A 14,370-nucleotide genomic window follows, 5' to 3' on the forward strand; every position below is an offset into this window, starting at 1 on the left:
CACAGGGATGGAAACCAAAATACTTGGTAACCACAAACTCTCCCAGGCCACATTTCTGGTATTCCACTATTTAGTACAGTATCCTCCTTTTCCCATATGCTGGACACACTCACCCCTTCTCTGAGAGAGACAACTAGAAGTCCCAAACAGTAACTTGGTCTTCACCTTTACTTCTAAGGTAAAGGCCAGTATCTCCAGGTGATATGAGATAGTCTCTGTATCAGGTCTGGATATAGCTCCTTTTGATCCAAAGCTGTAGGAACAAAGGAGAACCTCACATACCCAATATGCAGTGGTGGAACAGGGACAGGGAAACCATAATAAACACTCTTATTTGGAAAGGTGAAAAATGGGAGACACACAGATGTCACCAGTTTCTACATATTCTAAAATCCCCTTGGACAGCCGTCGTCTGGGAGAAGGATGCATTTCTTGATTAGTCCTTGAATCGACTCCCTGGGAATAGCTCCTAGACATTTTCCTCCTTAATCCTTGGACCTATTTTGGGGGAAGACTTTCTTTTCCACTATTCTCTTTGACTGCATCTCAAGAAAGAACTGTAGAACATGATCTTCTGGAGGCTGAAAACTTTCTCCCCCTTCTTCCAGCTCAAGCAGGAAGGATGAGGGAAAGGCAACGGTTGTTTTAAGTCTTGAACAATATCTTTCAATGTAGGCTAGTGGTTCTCTTGGTGGTACAACACTTTCAACTTTTAGCTTCTTATCTACTTCCTATCCTGTTTTGAAATATGCCTCTATAGACATATTTAATTGCTAGTACCTTGTATCTATCAGATTTCTCTAGGAGACCCAGGCCTTAATCTCTTTCCCTTGAGCCTTTTTGTCTGTTTCAAAGGATTTACTGGATGCCATCTTAATAGGTTAAAAAGTTTCAACAAATGACATGCAACAACCCCTTGATTCGGTCCTTGACACGAAGCTAAGTTTTAGTAGGACTTTGTTGTTCAAAGATATTCTTTGTCAGTGTTTTACTGAGTGGAAATGAGAATCAGTTGTGTCTTCCAAACCATAAAAATTCCCCAAGTTTCTGGATGCTATCTTTTTTCTCTGCTTCCAAAATGACCAATTCTTTTTGAGCTCATCTCTTTCCTGTCAGATGCATACAAAAGCAGCCAACTGAAGCTGCTAACATGCTGTTTGCCCATGTCTTCTCCTAAAACTACAAGTTTATTAAGGAGATGGATCATTATCGTTCCACCTCCAATAACAATATCCTTGCTTTCCACTAATGAGCCCTGGAGTCAGTGAAACTTACTTTTGCTGTTGTTGTTGTTGTTACAACAGCACCTAATGTCCATTAACAATAGTCAGGATGGGCTAACTTATGCCAAGGTAACTAATGGCTCCAAAATTCATGGCTTACAACAACAAAAGTCTATTTCTTACTTTCATTACATGTCTATTGTGGGGGTGACCACAGCTCTACTTTATGTCACTTTCATTCTAGGCCCAATGCTGATGGGGCAGCCACTAGTTGAACACTTATGATTTTATGGGAGAGGGAAAAGAGGCAGTGACCCATGTGTTAGCACTTAAAACTTTTGTCTGGAAATGGCACATATCATTTCTACCCACACTGCTCAAAGCAAGTAATATGATTGCTTTTGACTTCAACAGGCAGGGATATATATTCATCCCACAGGAAGGAAAATCAGAATATTTAATAATCAGTAATATAACTTACCACAATTACTCTTAATTTTAGAGTCAACAAGTAGACAAAGCTCAGAAGATAATTAAAGTTAAACGCTATAAAATGGAAGCACCGAGATGAATGGATAAAGAGGATGTGTCTATATATACAGTGGAATATTACTCAGCCATTAAAAAGAATGACATTTGCAGCAACATGGATGGACCTAGAGATTATCATACTAAGCGAAGTAAGTCAGAGAGAGAAAGAAATACCATATGATATCACTTATATGTGGAATCTAAAGTACGACACAAATGAACATATCTACGAAACAAAAACAGACTCACAAATATAGAGAACAGACTTGTGGTTGCCAAGGGGTAAGAGGCATGGGGGAGGGAAGGATTGGGAGTTTTGGATTAGCAGATGCAAACGAGTATATATAGGGTGGATAAACAACAAGGTCTTATTGTGCAGCACAGGGAACTAATATATTCAATATCCTGTGATAACCCATAATGGAAAAGAATATGAAAAAGAATACACACATGTATTACTGTCACTTTGCTGTACAGCTGAAATTAAACACAACATTGTAAATCAACTATACTCTAATAAAATTTCTAAAAAATGGAAGTGCTGAAAACCTTAACCACATGAAAAGAACACAGTTGGCAAAAGTGAGGTCAAAGTGTGTGTAATCTACCTCTTAACCAGAAGTCCTGCAGCATATCCCTGGCTCAGCAGACTTTATTTATCCTGTACTCATGGTGATTATATAATTTATCATCTGAATTGGCACACCCTTGAGAGTGAAAGTTGGTACTATTAATAATCACATCAAAAAAACAGGTTAAAAACAGACACTGTCCTGTGCAAACCAGGATGTGATTCCCTACCTGAGCTACCTGCTCAGCTTAAGGTCCCAATTACAGACTTTGCTGGAACAGTATGAATTCTCAATTGTAGAAAAACAAGCTCTATGTATCAGTTGTAGGTTTGCAGCACACAAGTGAGGAGTTGCCAGTACAATGTTTTGCCAAGATACAGGGTTGAATATGCTTTTTTGACTATTGTTGCTGGCACCTAGATACCATTGCCAGCTACTCTACCTTTCTTTTGGTCTTTATGACTAGGAATTAGCAACTGTGGAAGAATAAACTTCAAATGGTGTGCTTTTGGATGAGGACTTGTATCAAGAGAATCACATGTCTATTTTGTTACAGAAGCTTTCACTTGCTCAACAAATATTTATTAAGAATGTTTTACATGACACTTGGGCTACGATGGGGACCTTACTTAAAAGCAGTGTGTTCAGACTCCGGATGCATGAGCTCCAGGTAAATTTTACATGTCAGTGACTTTTCTCCCTGACTATATTTTAGACTTGAGGGCACAGCCCATCCCTCATTCTTTATATTTCTCGCAGAACCTGGCACAGTGATTGGAAGAAACTTCAGAATATTTGTTCCTATGAGTTAGGATCATATTCTATTTCATTTGGGGCTCTGCAGGTACTTGATTATTGTTAAATGAGTGGATATTTATTGTGTAATTGATTTCTTCAGTTCTTTTTTCTTGGTAAAACAACATCCAGTTCCCCACCCAAAGAGAAATACTCAAATGCTTGAGGAAGTCCAGTTTAGCTTGTTTCAGAAGTACTTTTCTCTGAAAAGTTGGGGGCTAAGCTGAATTCCTCTCATGGAGCAACACTATCTTGCTCTTCTCAAAATCAGTGACCTTATAATGGAGGCCAAGGGAAAAGTGTGTTTTTCTCTATGACATATTTAGCACAGCCTTATTAGAAATGAAGCACATTATGGAATTTTCTTTCAGTCTTCTGAGATGTTGGTCAGGAACCCATCATGACTGAGTTGTGCAGTATTCATGAAATTGTCAACTCAAGGATCACATCTGCTCATTTTTTTTTTCACTCTGAAATTACTTCACTTAACAGAGGGGGTGAATTTGGCTGTTCTGTCATGGATTTAAAGGGGCTGCACCTCATTAGTGTTGCCAGCATTTATTTAATAAAATCAAATCAGAATAGCATTTAATTTAGTTTTAATAGGATAGTTAATGTATGTTAACTAAATATCAATTGATTATTAAAGTGAAGAGTGCTGAGGTGTAACAAATATGTGAGATATAAATCTTGTTGCTATGCCATTAACTCAGAATTACATAAGCAATAAATGTCTAATTACACTCAGTAGTGATGAGTTGTAAGTATTTATCGAGATTCAGTAAGATCAATGTTATAGACTTGTGGTAAAGGCCACAGCTGAATTAACTCCTTCATTCCTATTTTCATCAGTCTCTGCCATCTTTTATTTTATCGGGTGCTGAACTGGAGGAGTGGTGGTGAAGGGAGGCAGGTGATCCAAGCACAGCACATTAGATCATTCCAGACTGGTCAATAACAAGAATACAAGGATGACCATTTTCTGATGGGCTGGGATTCCAGAACTTTGAGTAAGGGAATCATTGATTTCTAAGGTTCTTTTTTTTTTTTAATTAATTAATTAATTTATTTATTTTTAGCTGTGTTGGGTCTTTGTTGCTGCATGCAGGCTTTCTCTAGTTGTGGCGAGCGGGGGCTACTCTTTGTTGCAGTGTGCGGGCTTCTCATTGTGGGGGTTTCTCTTGTTGCGGAGCACGGGCTGTAGGCATGCAGGCTTCAGTAGTTGTGGCATGCGGGCTCAGTAGTTGTGGCTCGCAGGCTCTAGAGCGCAGCCTCAGTAGCTGTGGCACACAGTTTAGTTGCTCCGTGGCACGTGGGATCTTCCCGGACCAGGGCTCTAACCCGTGTCCCCTGCATTGGCAGGCGGATTCTTAACCACTGTGTCACCAGGGAAGTCCTAAGTTTCTCTTCTTGAAGATAAGTTTGGAGATTCAGCATGATATGGCAATATAGTCAGACCATTGGAGTAACATAAGGTGAAAAATGAGCCCAGAATCAATCCCATCTTAGGGGAAGAACAGAAGATCACTTACACATTGTGAGTCTAGGAGTCATTACTATTGCAAAAATATCTATCCTACTTCTCCCTCACACTGAAAATCATTATGCAGTTATTCCTTTGGGTTCAAGGTAGTATTACTTCTTTGACTCCTGGATTATACAGGATGGCCAAAAAGTCTGGAAACATAGGTAATAACACAAGATAAATGGATAATTGTTATAAAAAGACAGAATATGTTCAATGACATTACATAATGTGCTCACTTTGTTGTCCCTTGTTAAAGAGCCGTATCTCAATGCATTGTGCAAAACTGCAAGAAACACAATTTATTAATTCAGTACTTCTATCTCTGTACATGCATATGTGTGATATATTGCCTTATTTGTGTCTCTGATTTGCACTGAATAAACCTGTTTCTTTATTGTGCCCCAGAAGAAGTAACCAAGTGGGTTCAATCTGTAAAAAAGTAATTTATCTGTGTCACCAGATTTTATGGTCACTCTGCATTTTAAGCTAGTAATACACAGCTTTCCAACACAGTGTGGAAAACTAATCAAATTATTTACTTGGGCATAATGTCATGGAGAGACACTGGCTTTAGAATGAGACACACCTGAATTTGAGGTCTGTGTTATGTTCCTAGTCATATAAGCTTCTGCAAATTACTTAACCTCTCTGGGCATAATAATATTGACCCCTCAGTGTTATTGGGGGGATTGAATGCAATGTATAAAAAGTGCTCAGCATAAAGTTTCCTACATTGTCTGAGACAGATGTTACTCTCTTTTATTCTTCCTTTTTCTCTCCTACCCCTTTCCCTACCTCCCATCCTATTTCACTGCTTTTAATGCACTAACATTATCTCCACTTCTTTCTCTTAGAGGGGAGCACAGAATGCTAATTTTCACATGGGTGTAGGGCTTAGTACTATAGAAGCCAGAGGCGGGAAGTGGAGGAAAGGCACAGAATCATAGAATGAGAAGGGGACAGAATACTGGGAACATAATTGCTGTTTACATTTTTACCCTGGGCCAATCTTGGCCTAGCTCAGCCTCCCAAGGGACTCCAGCTTTGGAGGTTGCAGGCAACAGGTTGCTCTGTTGACAGAGGTTAAGTATATCTCAGAGCAGCTGCTTTCTTTACTGGACTCCCCTGGGGGCAAAGCCACTGCCTGCAATTGTGCATTCCTGGGCTAGGCAGCATTGAGAAGGAGACATCAGAACCTGCATGCAGGGTAAAGCATTGGTCTCTGGGTTTATAGAGTTGTTTGTGCATCATTAATTTATTCATTCATTCAGTTATCAATCTGCAACATTCCCTTGAAGCTTCCCTTGTTTCAGGACCTCTGCTAATCTCTGTGGGTAGAGAGGTGATACAGAGAGGCTCTCTTTGTACTTAGGAAACCTGTGCCTGTTACAATATTTTCCAAAGGAAAGAAATCATTCAAATTCTCACCTGCAAAGTCAAACTTGGTGAATAAGAAATTTGACTTTTTCTTAGAAAATTTAGTATCAGAAACTATGGGCATATATTTGACCCCCTCCCCTTTTGTTTATTTCTCTCCTTGTTAGTGAGATTTGGGTATAGGAATCCAATGATGGAAGAAGGTCTAATTATCCAGGCTCTTTTCTTTTGTCTAGTTTCGTGGTTTCCTCTGCTAGTTATAATCTCCACCAAAAATTGAGCAAGAGAAGAAGAATTAATTACGTAAATTTCAATTTATTCCTTCTGTCAACAAGCAACTATTTTCTGAGTCTCCTACTATGGACTCGGTGTTCTTCTAAGCTCTATAGGGAATATAAAGAGACAGGAAATATTCCCTGCCTTCATGGGGTTTTCTCAGTCTAGAATGAATTTCTCAGAAAGAAACAAAATTCACTTGTATGAAAAGATAGAAACCAATTGTGTACTAAGCTTTGTGGTTCTAACTAATATGAGACCAGAGATTTTTTGTTTTTCAGAGTTCAAGGCAAATGTTTAATGACTCATGTTCAAACACAAGATAGTAAAGAAGCACAGTGCGCTAGGTTCTTCAGGTAAAATACTGAAGGAAGGAAAAGAAGGAAGAAATAACTAAGTTCAAGGAATATCACGTTCTTTTTTTTTTAAATTAACCATCGAAACAAATCTCTGAGACAGGCATTATCCTCATTTAATCTATGTAAAAACAAAGACACAGAAAGGAGGTAGTCATATTTCTCAATCGCTCTATAATCACATAGCAACTGAGTACTGAAGTGTGAATTTGATTCTGAGACAAATTGGTTTCAGAGCTTTCTCCCATACAGCATAAAGGGACACCAAATGGGGCCTGTACCAGATCTTGACAGATGGGTAGTGTCTGCCTCAGTGTGCAGGAGGAGGGCAAACATTTCAAGAAGCACTAGCCATTTGGAGGACAGTGAGGAGGCTGATGAGACCAACATGGACTGGGGATAATGGAAGAAAATATTTTATTTAAAATTAGCTGTATTCCCTGGCACTTTTTCAGGAGAATCATTGATCTTCTTTATATAGTATCCTTTTGTATGGGATACATAAATACATTTCTTTTTTTAAAAAAATTTATTAATTTAATTTAATTTTATTTTTTGTACAGCAGGTTCTTATTAGTCATCCATTTTATACACATCAGTGTATACATGTCAATCCCAATCGCCCAATTCAGCATACCACCACCCCTACCCCTCCGCTGCTTTCCCCCCTTGGTGTCCATACGTTTGTTCTTTACAGCTGTGTCTCAATTTCTGCCCTGCAAACAGGTTCATCTGTAACAATTTTCTAGGTTCCACATATATGCATTAATATACGATATCTGTTTTTCTCTTTCTGACTTACTTCACTCTGTATGATGGTCTCTAGATCCATCCACGTCTCTACAAATGACTCAATTTCGTTCCTTTTCATGGCTGAGTAATATTGCATTGTATATATGTACCACATCTTCTTTATCCATTCATCTGTCGATGGGCATTTCGGTTGCTTCCATGACCTGGCTATTGTAAATAGTGCTGCAATGAACACTGGGGTGCATGTGTCTTTTTGAATTATGGTTTTCTCTGGGTATATGCCCAGTAGTGGGATTGCTGGGTTGTATGGTAGTTCTATTTTTAGTTTTTTAAGGAACCGCCATACTGTCCTCCATAGTGGCTGTATCAATTTACATTGCCACCAACAGTGCAAGAGGGTTCCCTTTTCTCCACACCCTCTCCAGCATTTGTTGTTTGTAGATTTTCTGATGATGCCCATTCTAACTGGTGTGAGGTGATACCTCATTGTAGTTTTGATTTGCATTTCTCTAATAGTTAGTGATGTTGAGCAGCTTTTCATGTGCTTCTGGGCAATCTGTATGTCTTCTTTGCAGAAATGTCTATTTAGGTCTTCTGCCCATTTTTGGATTGGGTTGTTTGTTTTTTTAATATTGAGGTGCATGAGCTGTTTATATATTTTGGAGATTAATCCTTTGTCCGTTGATTCGTTTGCAAATATTTTCTCCCATTCTGAGGGTTGTCTTTTCATCTTGTTTATGGTTTCCTTTGCTGTGCAAAAGCTTTTAAGTTTCATTAGGTCCCATTTGTTTCTTTTTGTTTCTATTTCCATTACCCTAGGAGGTGGATCAAAACAGATCTTGCTGTGATTTATGTCAAAGAGTGTTCTTCCTATGTTTTCCTCTAAGAGTTTCATAGTGTCCGGTCTTACATTTACATCTCTAATCCATTTTGAGTGTATTTTTGTGTATGGTGTTAGGGAGTGTTCTAATTTCATTCTTTTACATGTAGTTGTCCAGTTTTCCCAGCACCACTTATTGAAGAGACTGTCTTTTCTCCATTGTATATCCTTGCCTCCTTTGTCATAGATTAGTTGATCATAGGTGCGTGGGTTTATCTCTGGGCTTTCTATCTTGTTCCATTGATCTATGTTTCTGTTTTTGTGCCAGTACCATATTGTCTTGATTACTGTAGCTTTGTAGTATAGTCTGAAGCCAGGGAATCGGATTCCTCCAGCTCCGTTTTTTTCCCTCAAGGCTGCTTTGGCTATTCGGGGTCTTTTGCGTCTCCACACAAATTTTATGACTTTTTGTTCTAGTTCTGTAAACAATGCCATTGGTAATTTGATAGGTATTGCAATTGAATCTGTAGATTGATTTGGGAAGTACAGTCATTTTCACAATATTGATTCTTCCAATCCAAGAACATGGTATATCTCTCCATCTGTTGGTATCATCTTTAATTTCTTTCATCAGTGTCTTATAGTTTTCTGCATACAGGTCTTTTGTCTCCCTAGGTAGGTTTATTCCTAGGTATTTTATTCTTTGTGTTGCAATGGTAAATGAGAGTGTTTCCTTAATTTCTCTTTCAGATTTTTCATCATTAGTATATAGGAATGCAAGAGATTTCTGTGCATTAATTTTGTAGCCTGCAACTTTACCAAATTCATGGATTAGCTCTAGTAGTTTTCTGGTGGCATCTTTAGGATTCTCTATGTATAATATCATGTCATCTGCAAACAGTGACAGTTCTACTTCTTCTTCTCCAATTTGTATTCCTTTTATTTCTTTTTCTTCTCTGATTGCCATGGTAGGACTTCCAAAACTATGTTGAAAAATAGCGGTGAGAGTGGACATCCTTGTCTTGTTCCTGATCTCAGAGGAAATGCTTTCAGTTTTTCACCATTGAGAATGATGTCTGCTGTGGGTTTGTTGTACATGGCCTTTATTATGTTGAGGTAGGTTCCCTCTATGCCCACTTTCTGGAGAGTTTTTATCATAAATGGGTGTTGAATTTTGTCAAAAGCTTTTTCTGCATCTATTGAGATGATCATATGGTTTTTCTTCTTCAATTTGTTAATATGGTGTATCACATTGATTGATTTGCATATACTGAAGAATCCTTGCATCCCTGGGATAAATCCCACTTGATCATGGTGTATGATCCTTTTAATGTGTTGTTGGATTCTGTTTGCTAGTATTTTGTTGAGGATTTTTGCATCCATAGTCATCAGTGATATTGGTCTGTAATTTTCTTTTTTTGTAGTATCTTTGTCTGGTTTTGGTATCAGGGTGATGGTGGCCTCATAGAATGAGTTTGGGAGTGTTCCTTCCTCTGCAATTTTTTGGAAGAGTTTGAGAAGGATGGGGGTTAGCTCTTCTCTAAATGTTTGATAGAATTCACCTGTGAAGCCATCTGGTGCTGGACTTGTGTTTGTTGCAAGATTTTTAATCACAGTTTCGATTTCATTCCTTGTGATTTGTCTGTTCATATTTTCTATTTCTTCCTGGTTCAGTCTTGGAAGGTTATACCTTTCTAAGAATTTGTCCATTTCTTCCAGGTTGTCCATTTTATTGGCATAGAGTTGCTTGTAGTAGTCTCTTAGGATGCTTAGTATTTCTGCGGTGTCTGTTGTAACTTCTCCTTTTTCATTTCTAATTTTATTGATTTGAGTCCTCTCCCTCTTTTTCTTGATGAGTCTGGCTAATGGTTTATCAATTTTGTTTATCTTCTCAAAGGACCAGTTTTTAGTTTTATTGATCTTTGCTATTGTTTTTTTTTTGTTTCTATTTCATTTATTTCTGCTCTGATCTTTATGATTTCTTTCCTTCTGCTAACTTTGGGTTTTGTTTATTCTTCTTTCTCTACGTCCTTTAGGTGTAAGGTTAGATTGTTTATTTGAGATTTTTCTTGTTTCTTGAGGTAGGCTTGTATAGCTATAAACTTCCCTCTTAGAACTGCTTTTGCTGTATCCCATAGGTTTTGGATCATCGTATTTTCATTGTCACTTGTCTCTAGGTATTTGATTTCCTCTTTGATTTCTTCAGTGAACTCTTGGTTATTTAGTAACGTATTGTTTAGTCTCCAGGAGTTTGTGTTTTTTACGTGTTTTTCCCCATAATTGATTTCTAATCTCATAACATTGTGGTCAGAAAAGACGCTTGATATGATTTCAATTTTCTTAAATTTACTGAGGCTTGATTTGTGACCCAAGATGTGATGTATCCTGGAGAATGTTCCATGCGCACTTGAGAAGAAAGTGTAATCTGCTGTTTTTGGATAGAATGTCCTGTAAATATCAATTAAATCTATCTGGTCTACTGTGTCATTTAAAGTTTGTGTTTCCTTATTAATTTTCTGTTTGGATGATCTGTCCATTGGTGTAAGTGGGGTGTTCAAGTCCCCCACTATTATTGTGTTACTGTCGATTTCCTCTTTTATAGCTGTTAGCAGTTGCCTCATATATTGAGGTGCTCCTATGTTGAGTGCATATATATTTATAATTGTTATATCTTCTTCTTGGATTGATCCCTTGATCATTATGTAGTGTCCTTCCTTGTCTCTTGTAACATTCTTTATTTTAAAGTCTATTTTATCTGATATGAGGATTGCTACTCCAGCTTCCTTTTGATTTCCATTTGCATGGAATATCTTTTTCCATCCCCTCACTTTCAGTCTGTATGTGTTCCTAGGTCTGAAGTGGGTCTCTTGTAGACAGCATATATATGGGTCTTGTTTTTGTATCCATTCAGCAAGTCTGTGTCTTTTGGTTGGAGCATTTAATCCATTCACGTTTAAGGTAATTATCGATATGTATGTTCCTATGACCATTTTCTTCATTGTTTTGGGTTTGTTTTTGTAGGTCCTTTTCTTCTCTTGTGTTTCCCACTTAGAGACGTTCCTTTAGCATTTGTTGTAGAGCTGATTTGGTGGTGCTGAATTCTCTTGGCTTTTGCTTGTCTGTAAAGCTTTTGATTTCTCCATCGAATCTGAATGAGATCCTTGCCAGGTAGAGTAATCTTGGTTGTAGGTTCTTCCTTTTCATCACTTTAAGTATATCATGCCACTCCCTTCTGGCTTGTAGAGTTTCTGCTGAGAAATCAGCTGTTAACCTTATGGGAGTTCCCTTGTATGTTATTTGTCATTTTTCCCTTGCTGCTTTCAATAATTTTTCTTTGTCTTTAATTTTTGGCAGTTTGATTACTATGTGTCTTGGCATGTTTCTCCTCGGGTTTATCCTGTATGGGACTCGCTGTGCTTCCTGGACTTGGGTGGCTATTTCCTTTCCCATGTTAGGGAAGTTTTCGACTATAATCTCTTCATATATTTTCTCGGGTCCTTTCTCTCTCTCTTCTCCTTCTGGGACCCCTATTATGTGAATGTTGTTGCATTTAATGTTGTCCCAGAGGTCTCTTAGGCTGTCTTCATTTCTTTTCATTCTTTTTTCTTTATTCTGTTCCACAGCAGTGAATTCCACCATTCTGTCTTCCAGGTCACTTATCTGTTCTTCTGCCTCAGTCATTCTGCTACTGATTCCTTCTAGTGTAGTTTTCATTTCAGTTATTGTATTGTTCATCTCTGTTTGTTTGTTCTTTAATTCTTCTAGGTCTTTGTTAAACATTTCTTTCATGTTCTCGATCTTTGCCTCCATTTTCTTTGCGAGGTCCTATATCATCTTCACTATCATTATTCTGAATTCTTTTTCTGGAAGGTTGCCCATCTCCACTTCATTTAGTTGTTTTTCTGGGGTTTTATCTTGTTCCTTCATCTGGTACATAGCCCTCTGCCTTTTAATCTTGTCTGTCTCTCTGTGAATGTGGTTTTTGTTCCACAGGCTGCAGAACTGTAGTTCTTCTTGCTTCTGCTGTCTGCCCTCTGGTGGATGAGGCCAGTGCAAGTTTCCTGATGGGAGGGACTGGTGGTGGGTAGAGCTGGCTGTTGCTCTGGTGGTTAGAGCTCAGTAAAACTTTAATCTGCTTGACTGCTGATGGGTGGGGCTGGGTTCCCTCCCTATTGGTTGTTTGGCCTGGGGTGACCCAACACTGGAGCCTACCTGGGCTCTTTGGTGGGGCTAATGGTGGACTCTGGGAGGGCTCACGCCAAGGAGTACTTCCCAGAACTTCTGCTGCCAGTGTCCTTGTCCTCACGGTGAGACAGAGCCACCACCCACCTCTGCAGGAGACCCTCCAACACTAGCAGGTAGGTCTGGTTCAGTCTCCTATGGGGTCACTGCTCTTTCCCCTGGGTCCCGAAGTGCACACTACTTTGTGTGTGCCCTCCAAGAGTGGAGTCTCTGTTTCCCCCAGGCCTGTCCAAGTCCTGCAATCAAATCCTGCTAGCCTTCAAAGTCTGATTCTCTAGGAATTCCTCCTCCCCTTGCCGGAACCCCAGGTTGGGAAGCCTGATGTGGGGCTCAGAACCTTCACTTCAGTGGGTGGACTTCTGTGGTGTAAGTGTTCTCCAGTTTGTGAGTCACCCACCCAGCAGTTATGGGATTTGATTTTATTGTGATTGCACCCCTCCTACCATCTCATTGTGGCTTCTCCTTTGTCTTTGGATGTGGGGTATCTTTTTTGGTGAGTTCCAGTGTCTTCCTGTCAATGCCTGTTCAGCAGTTAGTTGTGATTCCAGTGTTCTCGCAGGAGGGAGTGAGAGCATGTCCTTCTACTCCGCCATCTTGAACCAATGCATAAGTACATTTCTATTGCTACTCCACTTGGTGAATGCTACACAGAGTGACCCAAGTGAGAAGTAGCTCAATGATATACTGACACCTGCAGTTTGGAATATTTTGTGATTTATGTGACTCAGGAACGAACAAATGCTTTCTGGGAACTGTGGATCTTTGAAAGTGAAGGGGTAGGGATTTTCCTGGTGCTCCAGTGGCTAAGACTCCACGCTCCCAACGCAGGGGGCCCGGGTTTGATCCCTGGTCAGGGAACTAGATCCCACATGCCACAACTAAGAGTTCGCCTGCTGCAACTAAAGATCCTGCATGCTACAACTAAAGATCCTGCATGCTGCAACTGAAAGGTCCCGCATGCCACAAGAGAAAGATCCCGCATGCCACAACTAAAGATCCTGCACGCCACAACGAAGATCCCGCATGCTGCAACTAAGACCTGGCGCAGCCAAATAAATAAATAAATAAATATTTTTTAAAAAAAGTGAAGGGTAGTTTAACAATCAACCAAGAAGATATATAAATCATGAGCCTACTACTCCTAATGACCCTAGCCTCAAAATAGATAAAACAAACTTTGAGAGAATTACAAAGAGAGCCTAATCCGAAATCATAGTGGGAGCTTCTAATATATTTCTCTCAGAAACTGATATGTCAAGAAGAGAAAAGAAAATTAGTAAAAATGTAGAAGATTTGCAAGACATAACTTAAAATCTCGATCTAATGGTAGATATGGAATCTTGTTTCCAACAGACCAAGAATGCACTCTTTCAAAGCACCCACTGAACATTTATAAAAATTGATAACATGCTAGGTCATGAGAAGAATCTCAACAAGTTCCAGAGAATCTATTCATATGGTCCATATTATCTTATCACAGCTAAATAATTAAATTAGAAAACAACAATAAAAAGACACTTGAAAACAACAACAGCTGTCATACCTTTAGGGGAGAAATATACTTCTGAAAAACTCAAGTGTGAAGGAGGACAAATATAAAAATTAAAATCTATTTAATACTGAATTTAAAAAATAGAACTACATTTGAAAATGTAGCTAAAAGCAGTACACTGCAGAAAATTTGTCGTCTGTAAATTCACTTCTATGTCAATAAAAAGTGAATTGGATTTTTCATGAAACTTGAAAAATTCTATTTTTCATGAGAAAGTCAGAAAATAATCAAGAATAGTCAATAGCTAAAACTGTTCTCAAATAAGAACAAAGAGTACAGACTTATGCTACCTAATATCCAGGTTAGTTATAAAGTCATAGTAATTAATGTAAGGTATGGTCGTAT

The sequence above is a fragment of the Balaenoptera ricei genome, chromosome 16 (genome assembly GCF_028023285.1).
Source record: "Balaenoptera ricei isolate mBalRic1 chromosome 16, mBalRic1.hap2, whole genome shotgun sequence".
Classification (NCBI taxonomy): domain Eukaryota; kingdom Metazoa; phylum Chordata; class Mammalia; order Artiodactyla; family Balaenopteridae; genus Balaenoptera; species Balaenoptera ricei.